This window comes from Salvelinus fontinalis, chromosome 5, assembly GCF_029448725.1.
Source record: "Salvelinus fontinalis isolate EN_2023a chromosome 5, ASM2944872v1, whole genome shotgun sequence".
Taxonomy (NCBI): Eukaryota; Metazoa; Chordata; class Actinopteri; order Salmoniformes; family Salmonidae; genus Salvelinus; species Salvelinus fontinalis.
This window is the reverse complement of record NC_074669.1, coordinates 28,421,300-28,444,819: the sequence shown is the minus strand read 5'-3', so window position 1 is coordinate 28,444,819 and position 23,520 is coordinate 28,421,300. Positions and strand designations below refer to the sequence as shown.

General features: G+C 42.4%; 1 long non-coding RNA gene across 1 annotated transcript; it reads right to left on the bottom strand.

Annotated features, from left to right (window-relative positions):
* Positions 1 to 12,360: 12,360 nt before the first annotated feature.
* LOC129854769 (uncharacterized) lies at positions 12,361 to 18,940 on the bottom strand. Its single transcript, XR_008759373.1, has 2 exons — positions 18,690 to 18,940; positions 12,361 to 13,459 (listed from the first exon to the last, which is right to left on the bottom strand). It is a non-coding gene; the product is annotated as an uncharacterized LOC129854769 (long non-coding RNA).
* Between the last annotated feature and the right edge of the window lie 4,580 nt (positions 18,941 to 23,520).

Sequence of the window (23,520 nt, the reverse complement as noted above, 5' to 3'; positions counted from 1 at the left end):
ACCCAACCTTCATTTACATAGTGATGCAGTCCACAAGTTTCAAAAACTCAGTATTGCGTGAGACTGACTTTATTACAAAAAGGATCCTATTTACACTTTGTAATCAATTTTGACAGTAGAATAAATGTTTCTGACTCATATCGATGCCACGTTTTCTAAATGAGAGGTTGGTTTTTGGGGAAGTTGCTCCGTAACATGTTACATGTTTGATAATGAACTGTATGAATTCTATAAACCCAGATGTGGAGTATTTGATTTGATATCCATGCTGGATTCAGAATAATGGAACCATATGTGAAGTGATAGACAGTGATTTACATAGAGGTATACAGATGATATTGGCGCAAGGAAAATTGTTATTAAACACACACACAAACACATGCATGCACGCAAGTGCGCACACACACACACACACACACACACACACACACACTCACACACACACACACACACACACACACACACACACACACACACACACACACACACACACACACACACACACACACACACACACACACACACACACACACACACACCATCCCATCTCCCTCCTCAAAAGAGCCCAGAGTGGTGTCCTACGAATCAGGTTTGAAGAGTTAGCCAGGTAACTTTAGTCAAACACAAGTTCAACAAGGGATAACCAGTCATGCAAATGTGGATCACCTTTTAGTCAGGTACATTTCTATGGCAACGAATCCTTCAGAACTGACCTGCTCTCGGTCAGGCTAACTCAGGGATAACTCCATTTAACCAGAATGAAGTGTCTGAGCCGCAAGTTGAGGACCAATTAAATCAGATTCCCTCCCTCTCGCAAAGATCATTTTAGAAGGAAGAAATATTTTATGTGTGGTAGTATATCTGATATCTAATGTGTGGTAGTTGCCTGGCACCCCATTCAAAGGCACTTAAATATTTTGTCTTGCCCATTCACCCACTGAATGGCACACATCTGTGTCAATTGTCTCAAGGCTCAAGGTCTCCTCCCTTCATCTACATTGATTGGAGTGGATTTATTAACAGGTGACATCAATAAGGGATCATAGCTTTCACCTGGAATTACCTGGTCAGTCTATGTCATGGAAGAGCAGGTGTTCTTAATGTTTTGTATACTCAGTGTATATTTTGGTGGAGGAATATGACTGTACAAGTCTCTGTGTGTGTTGATGCTGTAGAGGAATATGGCAGTACAATAATCTGTGTTTTGGCTGACTTACAAATAGATCATCATGTATTATACATGTGTAGTCTTTCAGCTATGCATAAAAGCCAGATGCTCGTTTTATCAGTGGGGTCCTGTGTGGTAAACATGCTGGAACGAGATGCTGGGGAAAAAACTAACAACAACAGAAATGCTTTCTGTTGTTTTGTTATCAATATGAGACATTTTGGAACAAACAACAAAAGGATTGATTGAGTTTCTTAACAACATGAGCCCCAAAACTGGTGCTTCCTAGTTGTACTGTATTACTTGGCTCCAAAACAAACACACAAAAGACTGCTGTTGTGAGGTCTGTCTGTCTCTCTGTCTGTCTCTCTGTCTGTCTCTCTGTCTGTCTCTCTGTCTGTCTCTCTGTCTGTCTGTCTGTCTGTCTGTCTGTCTGTCTCTCTCTCTCTCTGTCTGTCTGTCTGTCTGTCTGTCTGTCTGTCTGTCTGTCTGTCTCTCTGTCTATGTCTGTCTCTCTGTCTGTCTCTCTGTCTATGTCTGTCTGTCTGTCTGTCTGTCTGTCTGTCTGTCTGTCTGTCTGTCTGTCTGTCTGTCTCTCTGTCTATGTCTGTCTCTCTGTCTGTCTCTCTGTCTATGTCTGTCTCTCTGTCTGTCTCTCTGTCTCTCTGTCTCACTCTCTTTCACTTACTAACTCCCTCACCCCCATTCTTATTCTCACTCACTCACTCACTCACTCACTAACTCACTCACTCACTCACTCACTCACTCACTCTTGCTCTCACTCTTTTTGTGTTTATGTGAATGTGCTTTCCAGGTGTCTTTAGTAACAGAGATCTTTCAAACAAAGAGCTGTGACATATGGGTTGGAGGTACCACCACGTCTCAGCCCGTCTCACCATGTGTCACCCGGTCTCATCCCTACACAGTGGAGAGAGAGAGAGAAAGTGCAGCCATGTAGACCAACCGCTGGCTTCCATCACACACGGCTCTGCTGTGCTCGGCTGCCACTCGAGAGTTAGAGAGAAACCTGATAAATAAATCAACGTAGAGGTTTGCTGAGGTTTCAGAGCCTCTTCATTCCTCTTCATGAACCAACCAAGGCCGGCCGGGCATAGAGTGAGAGAAGAATCCTTCACGCCTCTAAGCCCCAGTAGACATCAAGGACCAAAGACACCACAAAATTAAATATATTCACTTTTCTGAGAGAGCTCAAGATCCTCATCGTTTTCTTTAACTGTCCAAGATAAAAGTCCCAGGACTTTCCCCCCATTGGCCTTCAATCTGCCCCTATTTGAACACTCATACTCATTGATTGGAGGGTCTTTTTTTTTAACTGATCCTTTTTATGTGGAGATGGACATCTGAAAACATCGGCTTAAAATTAGCCCAACTTTACATAGAGCCAGCCACAGTTATTAGGGTTTAATTGAACACGACTGACTTTCCTCCAACAGTCTTTTTAATCCACTCTGAAAAGTTATTTATATCTTTTCTCAAATGTTGTCTGTTTTCTTTTTCCATATAGCAACTTTCAAATGGAGGCTTTTGACAACAGGAAATGAGCAGCAAGTGAAGTACTGTACAGTACAGTGCTGTTGTGTGTTGGGATTTAGAGACAGAGGTGAGGGGATGTAGCTGTGTGTTTACTGTGTGTTTATGCCATTTTCCTATCACTTCTTCCTCATTCCGTTTGTTGATCTCAGCATCTGGCTGTTAAGTTTGCAGCAGTTTGGCAAGACAGTGTTCCAGGATGCGTCCATAATGGCACCCTTTACCCTACATTATGCACTACTTTGACAATAGTAGTGTACTACATCGGCAATAGGGTGACAATTTGGGTCTCAAACCAGTCTAGTACATAACCTGGGTGGGAGTTGATGTGTCTTTAGGCACATTTTCCCTCCCTGACAGGGGCTGGTATACGGAGGTGACAGCATCTGCTGGGAACTCTTTCTTCCTTTGTGGTTTAGATAAGTAAGTGTTGAGAAACACCCTTGTGATTAGAATTTCCTTCAGATATTTCTATCAAGATTTCATAACAGAGCAGCATGCAGACAGACAAGACAGGCAAATTCATCTTACCTGACTGAGAGATGAGATCCCTACTGTCCAAAGGAATAGAGAAGCAGGTTATTTAAAATATTTAAACCAAGCCGTTTGGCATTGTTTGTCATAGTGGTGTATTGTTTGGTGATTACATTTGCTGGCATAGTTTGCATCATTATACATTTGCAGGAGAAGGATTCTGCCAAACACTCAGCTAAACATGTGTTTCTGTGTGTGTGTGTGTGTGTGTGTGTGTGTGTGTGTGTGTGTGTGTGTGTGTGTGTGTGTGTGTGTGTGTGTGTGTGTGTGTGTGTGTGTGTGTGTGTGTGTGTGTGTGTGTGTGTGTGTGTGTGTGTGTGTGTGTGTGTGTGTGTGTGTGCGACACTTCTGGTGTGAAACCACGGATGTCACTCTGAGGGAACGGAAGGAAGTGACACAGAAGGAACACCCCTGCTACGCTGTCATCGCCATCCATACCAGTGTATAATTTCACTGTGTCTGCATTACACTTCACAGGTAGACGACACACACAACTACAACAATAACCTGCATCGGCCTGTCATCTCCTAAGCGTCTGGTAATGGTGTTTCTGCCAAACAATGATCTATTCTCAAGATGGAAAGAAGAGCACGATTCTCCTTCTTCTCACTCCTCTAACTATTTCATATTTTCACCCATCTGCAACAAAATAATAATTTACATTTCCTTGGGCGGGGGGGGGGGGGGGTCTCTCTCCCTCCTTCCCCCCTCTCTCCCTCCATCGCCCTCTCTCTCTACTAGAAGCTTATTTAACCCGAGGTTAGCTGACACCAGTGTGGTGGTTGCCTGGCCCTGTTCCAAAGCCCCATTATCACAGAGGTCAGCCACCTAATCTTGAGAAGCTACTCTTCTCTGCTCTTCATTAGTGCTTTATTAACAAGCTACAGTATAATGCAGGGAGATGGCTCTACACTGGGGATAATTGGGATTAATAAAAAGGTCCGGAGAGCTCTGTAGGAGGAGGTGAGGAGAGAAGGGGCAGGGGTTGAGAGGTAGGGGGGCAGGGGGCACCCCTCATCAACCCCTACATGGTGAACTAGTCTCCTCTTTAACAATTAGCTTATTTGCATATATGGAATGTTAAATGGGATAACTGAGGGACATGCTCAAGTCCCCAGACTAGATTTTAATTGATCTGGATTTTTCTTAGATTATTGGAGGTGAAGAGAGTTACTGTATTTTAAAGATATTGTGAAAGTAATTTTATAACATATCGTACTTTTTCTGTACTTAGTAGTAAGGACAATACAAATATTGTCTGAAAGTCCAGAAATTACATTATATTAGTATTATTCGTTCAACGATTCGGTCAAGTACGAAGCAAATTCTCATTCATACTAAAATATCATCTTCACAGACAAGACAATGGACCTTTAGTTTTGGTAATCATCTCTTTTCCAATTTACATTTTCATTCTCAGTAATTCCCATACAAGGTTGTTCCTATTTCCTCACGACCTCTACTTAAGTATAGTGTCTGGTACATCCTCCCTCACGTACATATGCTTTCTCTCTCTCTCTCTCCCTCTCCCTCTCTCGCTCTCTCGCTCTCTCTCTCTCTCTTTCTCTCTCTCACTCTCACTCTCATGTTTACTCTCTCTCTCTCTCTCTCTCTCTCTCTCTCTCTCTCGCTCTCTCTCTCTCTCGCTCTCTCCCTCTCTCTCTCTCTCTCTCTCTCTCTCTCTCTCTCTCTCTCTCTCTCTCTCTCTCTCTCTCTCTCTCTCTCTCTCTCTCTCTCTCTCTCTCTCTCTCTCTCTCGCTCTCTCGCTCTCTCGCTCTCTCGCTCTCTCGCTCTCTCTCTCTCTCTCTCTCTCTCTCTCTCTCTCTCTCTCTCTCTCTCTCACTCTCACTTTCACTCTCATGTTTACTCTCTCTCTCCCTCACACTCTCTCTATCTTCCTCTCCCCCACATTCTCTCTCTACTCTTTACACTCCTTCTCTTCTCTCTAATTGACTTCATGCCTGATCATGTTTAGGATCTGTCTGGTTTCCACCCGCTCCGCCCCTCTTCACAGATGGGCACTGTTCTCTCTCTCTCTCTCTCTCTCTAACACTGTATTCTCCTGTGTCCTCACTCTATTAACACAGAGTATATCCACATTCTGCTGTCTGTTACTCGACCAGCTAGGGGATGATGCTAACTTGTTCCACCTCCAGGCAGCAAGAGATGATTCCACCCTCCTCCTTCCCGACCCAACATTACAATTAAGAACAACATTATGAAAATCTTAGATCGACATCAAAGTTAGGTATAGGCTGTAACCTCTTTAACAACTTACAAACTCAGCAAACAAAACAAAGAAAGACTCAATAAAGACTATATTAATACGTGAATGCACCAAAAAGCCCAATTGCATCGTTCCACTTTGTGTTACTTCTGTAGGCCTACATACAACATCGACGGGTGGGTCCCATGTTGTACAGAGTGTTGGGTTGGAACGTATTGGAGTGTTACGATGGAACAGAAAATATTGGCAGCAGAGAAATCACTCCTTCCTGCTCCACATGAAGCCTCCAATGGTGTAAGTACAGAGGATTTAAATCGTTACTTATTAATAAAGTATTCTCAATTCTTTGATTCCATCTTTTCAAGTAGGTATCCCAATTATGCTGAATAATTCAGAGCCCTTTAAGCAATTAGTTCAACTGACCTAGATAACTGTGGCTAGAATTCAGCTTTTTTTCAAACAACTACTTTCTTTCTTTTTTTTAATCCACTTCAGAAAATGGAACAACCCCAATTTCCAGACATTTTTACCTGGCTTCAGGATAATCCACCGTGTTGTGCTATTCCCTAATGTGCTCTTCATTATACATTCAATGGTTTGTTGTAGGGGAGCATTTCATACAAAAAAGTTGAATGTAGTTTGTCCATTTCTCTGCTCATGATAATAACCATCACTGAAGTGGAGTGGTGTCACATTAAGGGTAAAACAACAGGATGTTTACACTCCCAACCACAACCCAATGTTGTATGTGTCCTAAATGGCACCTTATTATTATACAGTGCACTGCTCTCGACCAGGCCCCATAGGGATCTGGTCAAAATAATTGCACTATATGGAATAGGGTCCCATTTGGGATGCACTTTGGAGTGTAGCCTATGTGATGTAGAATAGCCCCGGTAGATAGCAGCCGTGGCAAAATCTACTCCAAGATCTTTCAAGGTATCACTCTGTTCCCTTTAAACCAGAGTTAAACATGTCATTTACCGAGCCCTCCTTGTGGAGCTTGTCTGTAGCTGTTGCTGTGAGCTTCCCTGAAGCAGATACACAGATCCTTAGCATAGGCACTTTAGCACTGTGGTTAATGGTACACCCGTACCAGGATCACTCTCCTGCCCAAGCTCCCCGTGTAAGTGTACAGCTATTGAATAGTGTTACAGGACCATTTGTGTGCCTAAGTGTTCTGGCTGCAGTTACCCACAGCTTTGGTATGTTACCCTCAGACATAACGATGATCTTAATGCTGCCACGTGTCTTATTGTCAATTAATAATTAACCATGATGTAGCCACTGAAGTAACTTTTATCCAGAGCTTATCTGAGGTTACAGAGGGCTGCAGAGTTTACCACTGAGCAGGCTGGAATGTATTCTCATTCTTAACTACATTTCTATGTTGCCCATTAACTTGATTTTCAGCACTAGCAGTAATATTCCAATGCACCAATTCTGTATGGAGCATCACACACACATAAACACACACACGCACGCAAACACACACACACACACACACACCCGTTTAATTTGTATTGATGGTCTCAGATGTTTCTTGGTTTGCTCATTTTCACCTCATTCTCACCTCATTCACACCTAGTGATGTATCTGCCTGCGATTAACACTAGGTCATAACCGTGCTCCATGGTTGACAACCGCAAGCAACTAGCAACACAGTACTGTGCTGTATATCGAGCGGACAAACAGCCATGCGACCTTACTGTCACCTTTAACAATGAATTCAGTCACTGTTCATTGTTTGGCTGGTGATTTCTGTATTCCTTTTCAAGGCTTAACGATTAGATCATGATAATTATCATCAAGAATTCATGCATGCTGACAGAATAATCATTGTTACATGACTGTCCTCAGAACATACATCGTTTTTGTAATTACAAATAGATTTCTTCAAATACATATTTTTTTGTCAGGAACCTTTGGGGAACACGTGATACTACACACTGGTGTAGTCGGCAGGAAGAGCTTTTCTTCTCTTTGACATTCAATCACCCACATTACTCAATAATCAATCCGTCTGATTTTTTGGGCCCTAATCTGTGGCCTTAACATGTTACCTTCCATGTTTTATCATGTGTCACCATATTGTGCCCACATATCTTGCCAATGACAGGCCTGCTTTAGAATTCACCAGGAAGTGATGTATTGTATCCCTCAGTTTACAATGACGCTCTTGAAATGAAGCACGAATTTAACATTGGGCTCAGCTCAGTGCTTGTAATACTCAGAACATCAGTTTGGCAGCAGCGACTGCCTAAATTCTTTGAATGCTTTTAGTTGACTGGGTTAAGCAGCTGAGAACAGCTCTTTCTCTTCCACCCATATTCTACAGTATTCCCCACAGGCCAAACTAACATCTCCTGGTACTGCTAGCCCTCTTTATCCTGAGACTCCTCTGACAGAACAGACTTCAGCCTACTCAGCTACAGCGCTACTTCTCTGTGGTCTGCATCCCAAATGGCACCTTATTCCTATATAGTTCACTACTTTTGACCGGAGCCCATGGGGTTCTGGTAGTGCACTAGGTTGCCATTTGGGGCACACACCATGGCATCACCATGGAGTCAGCGGCGACATAAATACACAGGAAAGATGAGGGAGATCTGCACGTTCATCCATTATTTATGAATGTGTTTAGCAGCAAGGATATAAATGCTTCTTCCTTACTTGGCCTTTTGTACCCCATCCTCAGACTGTGGAATCTGTTCAGAGATAGAGATGGAGATGATTCTGGGTATTTCTACTTGTGGTTATTCTTTAAGTATCCAGTATGATATGGTGTTTGTATGGGCCTGGGGAACTGGTCCAATATGAAGTCAAAGATTGCAGTTATTTATGATTCAAATGATAATTTACATAACATGTATACAACTATGATTGTATATGCATGCCATGTGTTAAGAAGACATGCACAGCACAACAACACGGGGGCCCCGTGTAGCTCAGTTGGTAGAGCATGGCGCTTGCAACGCCAGGGTTGTGGGTTCATTTCCCACGGGGGGCCAGTACAAAAAAAAAAATATATGAATGTATGTACTTGTAAGTCGCTCTGGATAAGAGCGTCTGCTAAATGACTTAAATGTAAATGTAACAACTGACTTATAAGGTTAACTGTCTGAGGAACTGGTGCAACAGAGATTAAGCTGTATATGTGTGCATACCATACCATCAATGTATACATGCAGTCTTTACAGCCCATACAGTAACAGCAAATTGCCTTGCTTAACATGTAGCTTATGATCATGCCAGAGCCAGATGTGTTTCCAGTGACCACGGTGAAGAACAAACTGAACAGCAGAAAAAGAAGCGCAGTCCTCCAGCCTCTTGGGAAGAACCAAATCCATCTCCACACAAACTCCCCCTTAATAAGTTGGCCTGTGTGTTGTAATGGGAGAACCGCAGGTTTGGGTGTGAGTGGAGTTTGTGTGTATTTGTGTGTGTGCGAGTGCGTGAGTGCATGCGTGTGCATGTGTGTGTTTGGAAGTTTGAGTGACAAGGTCCCGCTCTTGCCTTTTGTTTGAATTAAGAGAGGATAGACCGCAGAAGGTTTGGTATATTGAAACCTCCATTTGCATATTTGCCGGCGTTATTAAAGGGATCAGTTTTAGCCATGCAAGCCACAACAAACAGAGAGTGGGAGGACAGAGGAGCAGCATGGTTTAATATTACAGATGACACCCAGGGAACGACCTCACCCACCCCCTGCCCCAGCTCAGAGACTGATTAGAAGCTACTTAATTAGGAAAGCTTCCCATCTCTCACACTTCCCAACTTTCACACATCCCCCCCCCCCCCTCTCTCTCTCTCTCTCTTTCTCTCCATCCCTGCATCTCTCCACTAACTTCTCCCCTCTCTTCTCTATGTACGCCTGGAGTTTAGTCATAGATTCAATATTTACCCAGCGCTCATCCTGTACTTTTACCAGCAGTTTCTACACAAAGGACCTTGTGTGTGTGTGTGTGTGTGTGTGTGTTTGGGGGGGGGGGGGGGGGGTATTAATCATAAAATCTGCTTGTGGCTTGAATGCAGGTGCAAACCAATAACCAACTGGCATTTAGAGGACTTTCATTAATATTTTGTCACAGATAAAATTGGATGTCTGATGTGTTTAAACACCTGGACCATGATGAGGGTTTTACATCTCCCTCTTTTGACAGCTCATAATCTTTGTGTTCAGTGAAACAGAGGTACTATCGTGTACTTGTCCAAAAACTAAATGCCTGTTTTAGTTTCCCATTGCAAAACGATTTGAATAGTTTCACTACTATGTGCTCTAATGTAACTGACCCGCTAGGGTAGGACTTGACTTGAGTGCCTTTTTGTACCTGCTGTTAGTTTTAAAGGTCAGGGGTCAACTGTCAGGGCCTATCCTCTAGAGCAGTGGTTCCCAAACTTTTTATAGTCCCGTACCCATTCAAACATTCAACCTACAGCTGCGTATCCCCTCTAGCACCAGGGTCAGCGCACTCTCATGGGAAATGACTAAGAGCTCTTATAGGACCAGGGCACAAATAATAATCAATAATTTTGCTCTTTATTTAACGATCTTATATATAAAACCTTATTTGTTAATCGAAAATTGTGAATAACTCACCACAGGTTAATGAGAAGGGTGTGCTTGAAAGGATGCACATAACTCTGCAATGTTGGGTTGTGTTGGAGAGATTCTCAGTCTTAAATAATTTTCCACACACAGTCTGTGCCTGTATTTAGTTTTCATGCTAGTGAGGTCCGAGAATCCAATCTCACATAGGTACGTGGTTGCAAAGGGCATCAGTGTCTTAACAGCGCAATTTGCCAAGGCAGGATACTCTGAGCACAGCCCAATCCAGAAATCTGGCAGTGGCTTCTGATTCAATTCAATTTTCACAGAACCGCTTGTTGCAATTTCGTTGAGGCTTTCTTGTTCAGATATCGGTAAGTGGACTGGAGGCAGGGCATGAAATGGATAACGAATCCATTGAATATAGTTGCGGAGAGTCCCTGTAATCCTAGATTCAGATCGTTCAGGCAGTAGCACTTCGGCTGCATCAGATTCACAACTATCATTGTATATGCTAGCTGGGCTAACAACAAATGTAGAATTACTGATGCCAGTATTGAATGTGCTCGTGGAAGCAGAACAACTTGTGTCGTTGACAGGTGCATGTGTAGTACTGCTGGTAGTAGCAGTACTACCAGTAGAGCTGGTATGTGTCTCTATGGACATGGGCCTTACTAAATGGTCTGTTTGAAAATGTGAATCAATTTTGTCATTTATTTTTTAATTAAAAAAATATATATATTTAAAAAAAATGTGAATCACATTTATATTTGGTGTACCCCCGGGGGTACGCGTACCCCAGTTTGGGAATAGCTGATCTAGAGTGATGATTCTAGAGACCGTTCTCCTCAGACACCAAGGCCAGGGTTTAGCAGGTTTCTGCTGGGTTTCACAGGTCAGACCCCCCAGCTGCCCCAGGGCTAAAACGCAATTACCTGTTTATAGGACACTGTTGTACCTACTGTAGCCGCATATGCTAATGCATTCCCCCTCAAGACTCCTTGTGGTCCTCTCAGTGCAGATGTTTATCAAGGAAGCTGGATAGTCTTAACGTATATGTTTCACCCCTAAGACCTTATGTTACCTTCCAGAATGAATGGTTATACTAAAAGGGGAAGTTTACCTAAAATCCCACATTTCCCAAGTGATTCCATACATTGAAACTAGTTAGGTGGAGTTTGCCTTCTCCCCCTCTCACTCCCTGCAGTCTAGACCTGGAAAGCTGCAAAAATGGGTCACATGACTCAGGACATTTCTTTGTGCACTACTAGCTCTGCTCCATTGTCAGTCAAAGAGAGACTGAGAAATCCGCAAATTCTGGACACTTTCTTTGTTTTATTGAAAGCTTATGGCCAAGTGAACCATTTTTTTATCAAAAGTATTATCGGTTTTGAGTCAGGAAATGTGTACTTTCCCAATTCAAACAATTTGCGATTATTTTATATCATTATTTTTATGTGGCCGACTGCAACAACAGCGGAGATGGGTAACAACTGCACATGTGCGCTCTCACGGGGCAAACTCTGTGACATATTTGGAGCTTGAAGTCACAGATGTGAGTTTTATGGGGGGGAAGAAGGAGCTGGTGTAAAAGTTGAAAAACTTATCACAGGTCGCCTAAAGTTAGTTCTGAAAAGTGGAAATCTGAAGCGATGGACGCAAGTGCAAGCTGGTGTTCGATCCTAAGCTGCACGTTGTGTAAGAAATCTAGGGAAGAAGGTATAACATTTGACTGTTTTCCGTTGAAGGATACAGACAGATGCAGAAGCTAGTAACGATAAAAAAACTGGAAATACAATGTAAACACTCCGACATCCAATCTTGCAAATCTACCTGTGTGTAGTAAGCCCTTCATCGATGATGACTACGAAAAAGTAATAATAGGAACAAAACACAGAAGAAAACTCAGACACAGCTGTTCTTTCTGTATTCCCATCGACTGGACATGGTGCCATGCCAAAATACAGAGGCCTTTTTTGAGAAATGTCAAAGTTAGCGTACGGAGGTACTATGTAGTCTAATCATTGCAGTTAGAGTTGATGTTATTGTGTTGTAAGCATTGCACCACATCATGAACAGTAGACATAGCCTAGGCGCTCTATTCAAAGTTCAGGAATGACAATGTCACATAATAAGTTGAATGGACTCACTCTGTGTGTAATAATAGTGTTTAACATTATTTTTAAATTACCACCTCATGTCTGTACCCCACACATAGAATGATCTGCCAGGTCCCTAAATTGAGCATTGAATTTCAAACACAGGTTCAACCAAAAAAAACAGCGAGGTTTTCCAATGTTTTTTTTTTTAAAGCAGACATTGAATATCCCGTTGAGCATGGGGAAGTATTTAATTACACTTTGGATGGTGTGTAAAACACCCAGTCACTACAAAGATACAGGCATCCTTCCTAACTCAGTTGCCGGACAGGAAGGAAACCACTCAAGGATTTCACCATGAGGCCAATGGTGACTTTAAAACAGTAACAGAGTGGCTTTGATTGGAGAAAACTGAGGATGGATCAACAATATTGCAGTTATTTCATAATACTAACATAAACGACAGAGTGAAAAGAAGGAAGCCTGTACAGAATAAAAATATTCAAAAACATGCATCCTGTTGCAATATGGCACTAAAGTAAAACTGCAAAACAAATGTGGCAAAGAAATGTACTTTCTGTCCTGAATACAAAGTGTTATGTTTGGGGCAAATCCAACACAACACACTACTGAGTACAACTCTTCACATTTTCAAGTATGATGGTGGCTGCATCATGTTATGTCTATGCTTGTCATCGTCATGGACTAGGGAGTTTTTGTGGGGGGGGGGGGGGGGTTAAATTAAACAGAATAGAGCTAAGCACGGGCAAAATCCTATAGGATAACCTGGTTCAGCCTGCCTTCCAACATGCACTGGGAGTCAAATTCAGCTTTCATCAGGACAATAACCTAAAACACAAGGCCAAATATACACTGGAGTTACTTACTATGACGACATTGAATGTTCCTGAGTGGTCTAGTTACCGTTTTAACTTAAATCGGCTTGAAAATCCATGGCAACACCTGAAAATGGCTGTCCAGCTATGATCAACAACCAACTTGACATGTTTTATGGGATATTGTTTGTAGATGGGTGAGAATAAAAATATATTTAATACATTTTGAATTGAGTCTGTAACACAGCAAAATGTGGAATACGTCCGGGGTATGATTCATTTTCAGAATATATTGTTCCTGTTACTTTCACTATTTACAAGTCCTCGCAGTCTTCCACTTCCTGAAAACCAGTGTAGACCCCATAAGGCAATGGATGTTTTGCACGGATGGCATTTACCACGCAGCATGGGAGAGGAATCCGTACTCCTGGGCCCAGTGTCTCATCACAGAAGTCCACCTCCAAAACGATGCGATATGAGACCAGTCTGAACTTTCTGTAATGACAAATATAGATCAAAAGGAAAAGTGGATTTGAGAATCTGGAGCAGCAGTCATCTACATCTGAAAACAGTTTCTTATTTTCTGTTCTTAGATTTTGCTGTTCAATGTGTTGGCCTATATTTCCTATATTCTACACAAATAAAAGATGCCAAAAACATTGTTATAATGTGAAAACATATCTGGACAGTGTTTAGGCTAATATGAAAACATCAACCCACTAACTATCCGGCTCATAGAGGTTTATGATAAGTGATCATTCAATAAAGCAAAGTTTTGCTACTAACTCGTTGGATAACGGTCCATTTGGCCCAGCTGGAATGGGGTTGTGTGTCCAATTTCTTTTTGGGATACAGATTATTTTCCCAGGACACCAGAGTTGATGTGGGCAGCAAAATCCCTGTGGTCGTGAAAGCAAACTAACTGCTCCTCATCATCGATAAGTTCCTCCATATGTGATCAAATTGTCTGCAGCATAAGCATTCTTCATGAGTCGGCATTGGAGCACAGTTACCACAACTGAACCGCCAATCTGCGTTCATCCTGGGCTTGGGCCGGAGCTGTGGCCCTGCTATTGCTGCAGCCTCGGTGGCTAGAGTGGTGATGGTCATCGGAAGCTCAATTTACCTAAATTCTTTGTCAGGATAGTCAGGCTCAAATAAATATGGTTTGACGACACCATCGGCGCCCCTCCAGTATTTTCTTCATCACTCACGAGAATTTTGTCATCAGACATGTTTATACTGTAGGTTGTTGTTGCATCTTGTTGTGAATAAGGGCATGATGTGTCGTTTTTACGTAAAGGGATTCCCCCACGAGAGCGCATAAAATCATCGCAATCTATTTAGGTGGAGAAGTACACATTTCCTGACTCATTGCCGATTGTACTTTTGATTTTTTAAATGCTATTTCGGCTGTACGCTTTCAATAAAATAAAGAATTTGTCCACAATTAGTAGATTTCTCAATTGCTCTTTGACTGACAGTGGAGAAGAGCTAGCAGTGCACAAAGACACGTCACGAGCCACGTGAACCATTTTCGCAGCTTTCCAGTTCTAGACTGCAGGGAGAGAGAGGTGAACTCAATCTCCACCTAACTACTGTAGTTTCAATGTATGGAATCATTTGGGAAATTTGGGATTTTAGGTCAACTTCTCTTTTAAAAACTTATTTGGGATCGGTGTCCCTTCCACGGGACGGTTGAGCTAACGTAGGCTAATGCGATTAGCATGAGGTTGTAAGTAACAAGAACATTTCCCAGGACATAGACATATCTGATATTGGCAGAAAGCTTAGATTATTTTTAATCTAACTGCACTGTACAATTTACAGTCGCTATTATAGTGAAAGAATACCATGCTAGTGTTTGAGGACAGTGCACAATTTTGAAAATGAAAAGTTATCAATAAACAATTTAGGCACATTTGGGCAGTCTTGATCCAAAATTTTGAACAGAAATGCAATGGTTCATTGGATCAGTCTAAGACTTTTCACATACACTGCTGCCATCTAGTGGCCAACATCTAAATTTCAGCGGGGCTGTAATAATACATTATGGCCTTTCTCTTGCATTTCAAAGATGATGGTTAAAAAAATACAAAAGAATGGTTGTTTTTTTCTTTGTATTATCTTTTACTAGATATATTGTGTTTTTTCACATTTCCATAAACTTCAAAGTGTTTCCTTTCAAATGATACCAAGAATATCTCTGCATGTCCTTGAGTGGCCCAGCCAGAGCCCGGACTTGAACCCAATCGAACATCTCTGGAGAGACCTGAAATAGCGATGCTCCCCATTCAACCTGACATAGCTTGAGGATCTGCAGAGATGAATGGGAGTCATTCCCAAGAAGACTTGAGGCTGTAATCGCTGCCAAAGGTGCTTCAAAAAAGTACTGAGTAAAGGGTCTGAATACGATGTGATATTTCAGATTTTTATATTTTTAATACATTTCCCAAAATCTTTGAAAACCTGTTTTTGCTCTGTCATTATGTGGTATTGTGTGTAGATTGATGAGAAAATCTATTTAAGAATAAGACCGTAACGAAAGAAAATGTTGAAAAAGTCAAGAGGTTTGAATACTTACCGAATGCATTGTATATTAAACTATAATATTTCAATTGCAATTCTGTTTGGAACTATTTTCTCCAAGGTACACATTTCATTAATTTGCCATGGGCCCAAGGATAGATTGTGCTCGACGTCTCATGTCAACACTGCTGGCCAGCTCCGACAATGTGACAGCGCTTCAGTTTTGAGCTAGATAGTACTAGCTATCTATGACTTGTCCAATATGATTTGTGAGTGTGCTGTGAGAATTTATAAAATATTGATTACTATGTACAGCTTTGTAAGGCTATAAATGACCAACCACCTAACTTTGGAGTAGTTAGGTCTATTTCCCTGCTTGTGAGAGGAGCTGGCTACTGTACCCGGAGACTTCAAGCAATTGCAATAAGCTAACATGGATTTTCCTCAAACGTCACGCAGAGACACAAACATATTTACATTTACATTTAAGTCATTTAGCAGACGCTCTTATCCAGAGCAACTTACAAGTACATACATACTTTTTTTGTACTGGCCCCCCGTGGGAAACGAACCCACAACCCTGGCGTTGCAAGCGCCATGCTCTACCAACTGAGCTACACGGGACTACATATCTATGAATTAATCTAAATCTCCCAATCTTTACAAACACAGTCTGATCAACATGCAGATGAGAGCAGTCCACTCTAAATGCAACTAAATTGAATCCATTTAGGGTCGTTGTCATGTTGGAAGGTGAACCGTTGCCTCAGTCTGAGGTCCTGAGCGCTCTGGAGCAGGTTTTCATCAAGGATCTCTTTGTACTTTGCTCTGTTCATCTTTCCCTGCCGCTGAAAAACATCCCCACAGGATGATGCTGCCACCCCCATGCTTCACCGTAAGGATAATGCCAGGTTTTCTCCAGATGTGACACTTGGCATTCAAGCCAAATCTTGGTTTCAGCAGACCAGAGAATCTTGTTTGGCAAACTCCAAGCTGGCTGTCATGTGCTTTTTACTGAGGAGTGGCTTCCATCTGGCTACTCTACCATAAAGGCGTGATTGGTGGAGTGTTGCAGAGATGGTTGTTCTTCTGGAAGGCTCTCCCATCTCTACAGAGAAACTCTGGAGCTCTGTCAGAGTGACCATTGGGTTCTTGGTCAACTCCCTGACTAAGGCCCTTCTACACCTATTGCTCAGTTTGGCCGGGCAGCCAGCTCAAGGAAGAGTCTTGGTGGTTGCAAACTTTTTACATTTAAGAATGATGGAGGCCACTGTGTTCTTGGGGACCTTCAATGCTGCATACATTTTTTTGTATCCTTCCCCAGACCGGTGCCTGTCTCGGAGCTGGACAGACAATTCCTTCGACCTCATGGCTTGGTTTTTGCTCTGACATGCACTGTCAACTATGGGACCTTTATATAGACAGGTTTGTGCCTTTCCAAATGATCAGGTATCAAGTTAAGACTCAATCTCAGACTGTGTGAAGTAACAATGTTTAATGTAACAGGGGCAGGCAAACAGGTCAAGGCAGGCAGGGGTCGATAATCCAGAGTAGGAGCAAAGGTATAGGACGGCAGGCAGGCTCAGCGTCAGGCAGGCGGGCTCAGAGTCAGGACAGGCAAGGGTCAAAACCAGGAGGGCAAGAAAAGAGAAACTGGAAAAGGCAGGAGCTGAGACAAAACGCTGGTTGGCTTGAACAAACAAGACAAACTGGCACAGACAGACAGAAAACACAGGTATAAATACCCAGAGGATAAGTGGGGAAGATGGGCGACACCTGGAGGGGGTGGAGACAAGCACAAAGACAGGTGAAACAGATCAGGGCGTGACACAAATCATGTTGTTACGTACGCCTCTTGGTGGAGGGAATGCAACACCCTGCAGAGTGAAAAGGGTATGTGTTCGTAGGTGCGGGGGAAGGACGACAGAGGCTGAGAAAGTTACCGTTTACAGGGAATTTATTTCCTTCACACGGTAAACTGGGGAAAGGGGGGTGGACGGAACCAAAGCAAAGAAATTAAAAGTTAAAGAGCCCCCTCTCCTACCTTACCTACCTACACACTACTTACCTAATATTAGCACCACTTGGCGCGCTAACCAAAATACAGGGGGTGGTCCACCCAGGTCTTACCTAGTGTGCATAGACAGAGTAAATACTACTGGTTATGTATGCCCGCAGGCCTCTTGCCTAAACACTCTCAAGGTGCCCCCCGGGAACAAATGAAACAGAATAATTCACCAAACTTAGTGAACAATTTAAATAAACCAAAAAACACTCAATCCTACGGCATACACATACCTCTGCAGGAGAGGCTACAAAATATTTACAACAGCACTTTCTGACCAACAACCAACACAGCACACAAAGAAGCTCCCTCCTAACAAAGGAACACTGGCTTTTCAAGCTACGGAAGGAGTCGGTAATTGATGAGCCAGCTGTTTCCCCTGACAAGAGGGCGGGTTCAGAGCTCCAATTTACAATGGGGCCGACCAATCGGCTGCTTGGAATCATTTGAGCTCAATTTCAAATCTCATGGCAAAGGGTCTGAATACATGGGGTATGAATACATGTAAATAAGAAGTTTCTGTTTATATTTTACAAATTTGCAAATATTTCTAAAAAACAGTTTTTGCTTTGTCATTATGGGGTATTGTGTTTAGATTGGTGAGGATTTTTTTTAATTTAATACATTTTAAAATGAGGCTGTAATGTAACAAAATGTGGAAAAACTCAAGGCGTCTGAATACTTTCCAAATGTACTGTATGCTTAGAATACAATAAACAGAGTACAAGGTCCTAACCACCAAAGTTTATTTCCCTGCTTTTGAGAGGAGACTTCCAGCTATTGAGCTAAGCTAAAAATAAGCGTATGTCAATTATCTTCAAACTGCATGCAAAGACATAAAAATGATATCCGTTAGTTCATTTGACTCTGGGTAAGTAAAAAAAAAAGGCCTAATCCCAAAATCTTGCAGCATCCCTTTAAGGACTGATTGGGAAGTCACTCAGACCTAAACTGTGTTTGCTCAATCCACATACAGTCCAAAAAAATTAACAGCAAAGATAAATGTGAATGGGTTGTAAGAGAGTATAATTATGTGTGTCTCAGGCAAATTATTGGTAATGAGTCAAGAGACTGCACTCGTTCACATACATTAAATCAGCTATCATTACATACATTAAAAACCATCATTACCAAATTAGGGCTTTGATTAATCCCGTTAATGACACGGTGGAGCTCGTGGGAAAAGACACGGCCTCAGATGTCTGTTCGCCTCGCTGTGATGAAACATCGCCTGCATAAGATCTCTCTTTTCTCTCTTCTGCGCTCTGTCCTTCTTCTCTTCTGCGCTCTCTCCCATCTCTGTCTCTCCCCCTGTATTTCCTCTCTGTACCTTTCTCTCTCTCCTCTGTTTGTCTCTCTTTCTCTCTACCTCTTTCACCTCTGTCTCTTTCACTCTCCCTCTCCCTCTCCCTCTCCCTCTCCCTCTCCCTCTCCCTCTCCCTCTCCCTCTCCCTCTCCCTCTCCCTCTCTCCCTCTCTCCCTCTCTCCCTCTCTCCCTCTCTCTCTCTCTCTCTCTCTCTCTCTCTCTCTCTCTCTCTCTCTCTCTCTCTCTCTCTCTCTCTCTCTCTCTCTCTCTCCCCCCCCTGCCTCCCTCTTTCCCCTTATGGTAAAACAGGGTTGCTCTTGCACAGCACTGCCACTTGAAATGCAAACGAGGGGAATGCATGCAGCCGACTGCTAATGAGAACAGATCCCCATGATAAGGAGAGGGAGAGAGAGAAGGGAAGTGGGTGAGAGAGAGAGAGAGAAAGAGAGGGGGAGTCGAGAGAGAGGGGAAAAGAGAGAGGGAGGGACGAAGAGAAAGAGACAGATCAGGAAAAAGCAAGAGTGCGAGCAATAGTGAAAAAGCGAGGGATCGGGCGAGAAAAGTAAAGCGAAAGAGGGAGAGACGGTTAATAAATGGGTGAATACATTAAAAAGGTGAGGGAGAGAGGAGATCTGAACGGAGGATAAGAAGCGGCAGAAGGAACTGTGATGTCCCCAATTAGGAGTGGTGTCACCCCCTGTCTGGGCCTCAGTAATAAAGCCCTCACTCTGTATTCTCCCTCACATGGGTCCCTCCCTTACACTCTGTTAACATTCTAATGTCCTGGCCGAGGAGCCCCACATTAATTACCTGGCCGTTTCGATGAACCCCTCAATCTCCTTCATGCATGTGTGCCTTAAAATGGAAATCTGAGCTCTGGATTAGGACCGTTACATTAGAAACATAAGTACTATTTACCCAACTAGCAAGCATATGTAGCCTATTAATACCGTGCGATGCAGCTGGTGCAGTCCTTCCTTCTTTCCTTATTGACTGTTTGGATATAGCCCCAATAAAACGGCTACTATGATGTGATCCCTGTGATATTCCATATGTTCTGGCTCTTTCTGGCCCTCTAATAGACAGCCTACTGTTTGAGAGAGGCCATGCTATGTTTCACTTTTTTTACAGGTGTTTTAAATGTATGCACATCCCCTCCAATCAATTCTTAACAGGCAGATCCAGTGATTTAAGGCAATATCCCAAAACAATTTCTGATAACATGGTCACTTATAATAAGAATAAAAAACGTATTGAAAGGCATGTCTGTGTATGAAAAGTCTATATTTCTTGGCTTTTATTTCTCTGTCTATCTCCGTCTCTCTATTTGTCTCTTTCTGGCATTTCTCTGTGGAGAACAATCGTCTTGTTCTGTGGTCTCTTTACGTATCATAGTAGATAGGAAATTGCACCGGAATGGACATTCTTTAGATACACTGACTCCAAATTGACAACTTTCATCTGGTAGAAACCACGGTTGCTGTATTGTTTTCAGAATGTAGTGAACCCAAAAAGAAAGGGCAACCCATTTTGGTGTGTGTGTGTGTGTGTGTGTGTGTGTGTGTGTGTGTGTGTGTGTGTGTGTGTGTGTCTGTGTGTGTGTGTCTGTGTGTGTGTGTGTGCGTGTGTGTGTGTGTGTGTGTGTGTGTGTGTGTGTGTGTGTGTGTGTGTGTGTGTGTGTGTGTTCATTCGTTCGTGCACGAGCGTGTGTGTCACCAGAGACGTGTTCTTTGGGTGGTAATATACAAGAGAGGAACCTAGATAAAGGGGAAAGATTACATTTGTCCCCCTGTGCAGCGGTGCAGAGCTGCCTGTGAGAGGAGGCTGAGAGAGGAGAGAGTCAGAGAGAACGGAATGGTTGTATTACTGCATTCCACCATGCATTATTAATGTTAACGTGATCAGGACAGGTGGACAAACCCAGGAGAGATATCACTGCTTAATGAAAATACCTCATTCTTTTCTCTCTCTTTCTTTCTCTCTCTGTCTCTTTTTCTTTCGCTCCCCTGCTCTCTCTCTCTTTCTCTGTATATCTCTTGTTATATCTCTCACTTTATATCTCTCTCCCTCTGGAACAGGCCGTAGCAGCTGTTATTGTTGCATTGAGAGGTGTTAGCTCCTGTGCCACAGTGGGTAAGGTAGCCCCTCTATTTAATTTACAAATAACATAGCCTCTCCTAATTGACTCTGTTCATAGACCAGCCATGTGTCAGCGCTGTGGTCGCGCCTGTCTACATTTTAAATGAGGAGGTAAATAGGTTTTAGTGCTACATGGATAATTTGTATTTCCAGTCAGTCGGAGCATATCAAAATTGTCAGTCGATAAATTACCCCGATAACTGGTTTTTGATATATACAAATTTACATATCCTTTCCAGGAATTGAAATGATGAAATTAAAATTATTGGCCTTTCAATGGTGAGTCTTTGACATCTTTCTGGGCAATAAGATGAACACCCATTAGTTAAAGGATACCGGCATAGACATAAATTAAAACATCATGTTGACACACAACCCCCCCCCCACACAAAAAAGTACCATACAGCCACTTAAAATGGAATGATTTGGTTGAATGCCAGATTTATTTTGCAGTGGGGGGGGGGGGGGGGGGGGGGGGTTGTGGCAGTTGGGAAAGCGTGTCTCTTTGGGAAAGCATAGGGTCTAGCAAAACAGTATCAAACACATGGCCAGCAGAATGCTCTTCGACTATTAGAGCTGTATTTTATAATGCAGTGTATAACGTTATGCATTTTGTATGGAGTGTGCACTAAGTTATCGCTGCTCACATTCCGGTAGACTGAGACCTGAGTTTTCCTCCATCTCGGCAAGAACTGGCTAGATGAGGAAACTTTGAGCTGCTCTTTTATAAATCGAAAATCAAATCAGAGATTATTTGTTTTATTTGCACTATTATCACCAATATAATGTACCAAATGTACACTATTCAGAACATACACAATTCAGACACATCAAACTATGTCCAAATGTACGCTATTCATACACATCGAATTCAATCCAAACACACAATATTCAAATGTATTAAACTATAAAAAAGAAAACATCCTTTTCTCCCACGCAAAGGCCCTATCTATGCTCTTTTTGAACAGATTCTATGTTGAGCTGAGGTAGCACACAGTCTTTTCAGTCTAACACACTCTACAGTGCATCTGTTATATTTTCTGGTGTTTTAGAGGAGATCCAAATATACAAGGTAACACACTAAAAACCTACTTGACTTCTTTATGAATCAGTGTAAACAATGATTTTACTTAGGAGAACATTGAGTCAGTCTGGTGTCCTTCTTCATGTCTAGAACGGTTCTGAGGCATTCCAAGTCCACTATAATACGCTATAATACGTTTTAAGTCCTTTACTGCCCCCTGCTGTGATGTGGTGGTATTACAGGGAAACATCAGAGCAGCTGACAGTGGCTGCATGGCAGGCAGGTGGCTCCTGTGGGAAATGCACACCTCATTGAATACAGATCCATTGTAGCTCTAAGAGCACTGATCTAAAGAAGGAATGAAATATATGCTTGTCGGTAATCAAAAAGCAATTTTACTGGCTTAGAGATGGACACAGATGGGTTTTGTCAGTTTCCATTATTTCATTGAAAGCATAAAGCATAAAGGTATGATTGTGCTACACAACAGTTATTCTGTCCCTACATGCACGCCCATGTGTATTATTTGAGGGAGTAGGCCTTTACACAAATGTGTTAGTTTAGGAACCAGTAAAATATTTGACAAAATAATTGAGCACACTAACATCCACATGTACACAGACACACACACACACACACACACACACACACACACACACACACACACACACACACACACACACACACACACACACACACACACACACACACACACACACACACACACACACACACACACACACACACACACACACATATATATACAGTTGAAGCCGGAAGTTTACATACACCTTAGCCAAGTACATTTAAACTCAGTTTTTCACAATTCCTGACATTTAATCCTAGTAAAAATTCCCTGTCTTAGGTCAGATATGATCACCACTTTAGTTTAAGAATGTGAAATGTCAGAATAATAGTATGGATAATTATTTATTTCAGCTTTAATTTCTTTCATCACATTCCCAGTGGGTCAGAAGTTTACATACACTCAATTAATATTTGGTAGCATTGCCTTTAAATTGTTTACCTTGGGTCAAAGCCTTCCACAAGCTTCCCACAATAGTTTGGGTGAATTTTGTCCCATTCCTCCTGACAGAGCTGGTGTAACTGAGTCAGGTTTGTAGGCCTCCTTGCTCGCACATACCTTTTCAGTTCTGCCCACACATTTTCTATAGGATTGGGGCAAGGGCTTTGTGATGGCCACTCCAATACTTAAGCCATTTTGTCACAACTTTGGAAGTATGCTTGGAGTCATTGTTCATTTGGAAGACCCATTTGCGATCAAGCTTTAACTTCCTGACTGATGTCTTGACATGTTGCTTCAATATATCCACATACATTTCCTTCCTCATGATGCCATCTATTTTGTGAAGTGCACCAGTCCCTCCTGCAGCAAAGCACCCCCACAACATGATGCTGCCACCCCCGTGCTTCACGGTTGGGATGGTGTTCTCCGGCTTGCAAGCCCCCCCTTTTTTCCTCCAAACATAACG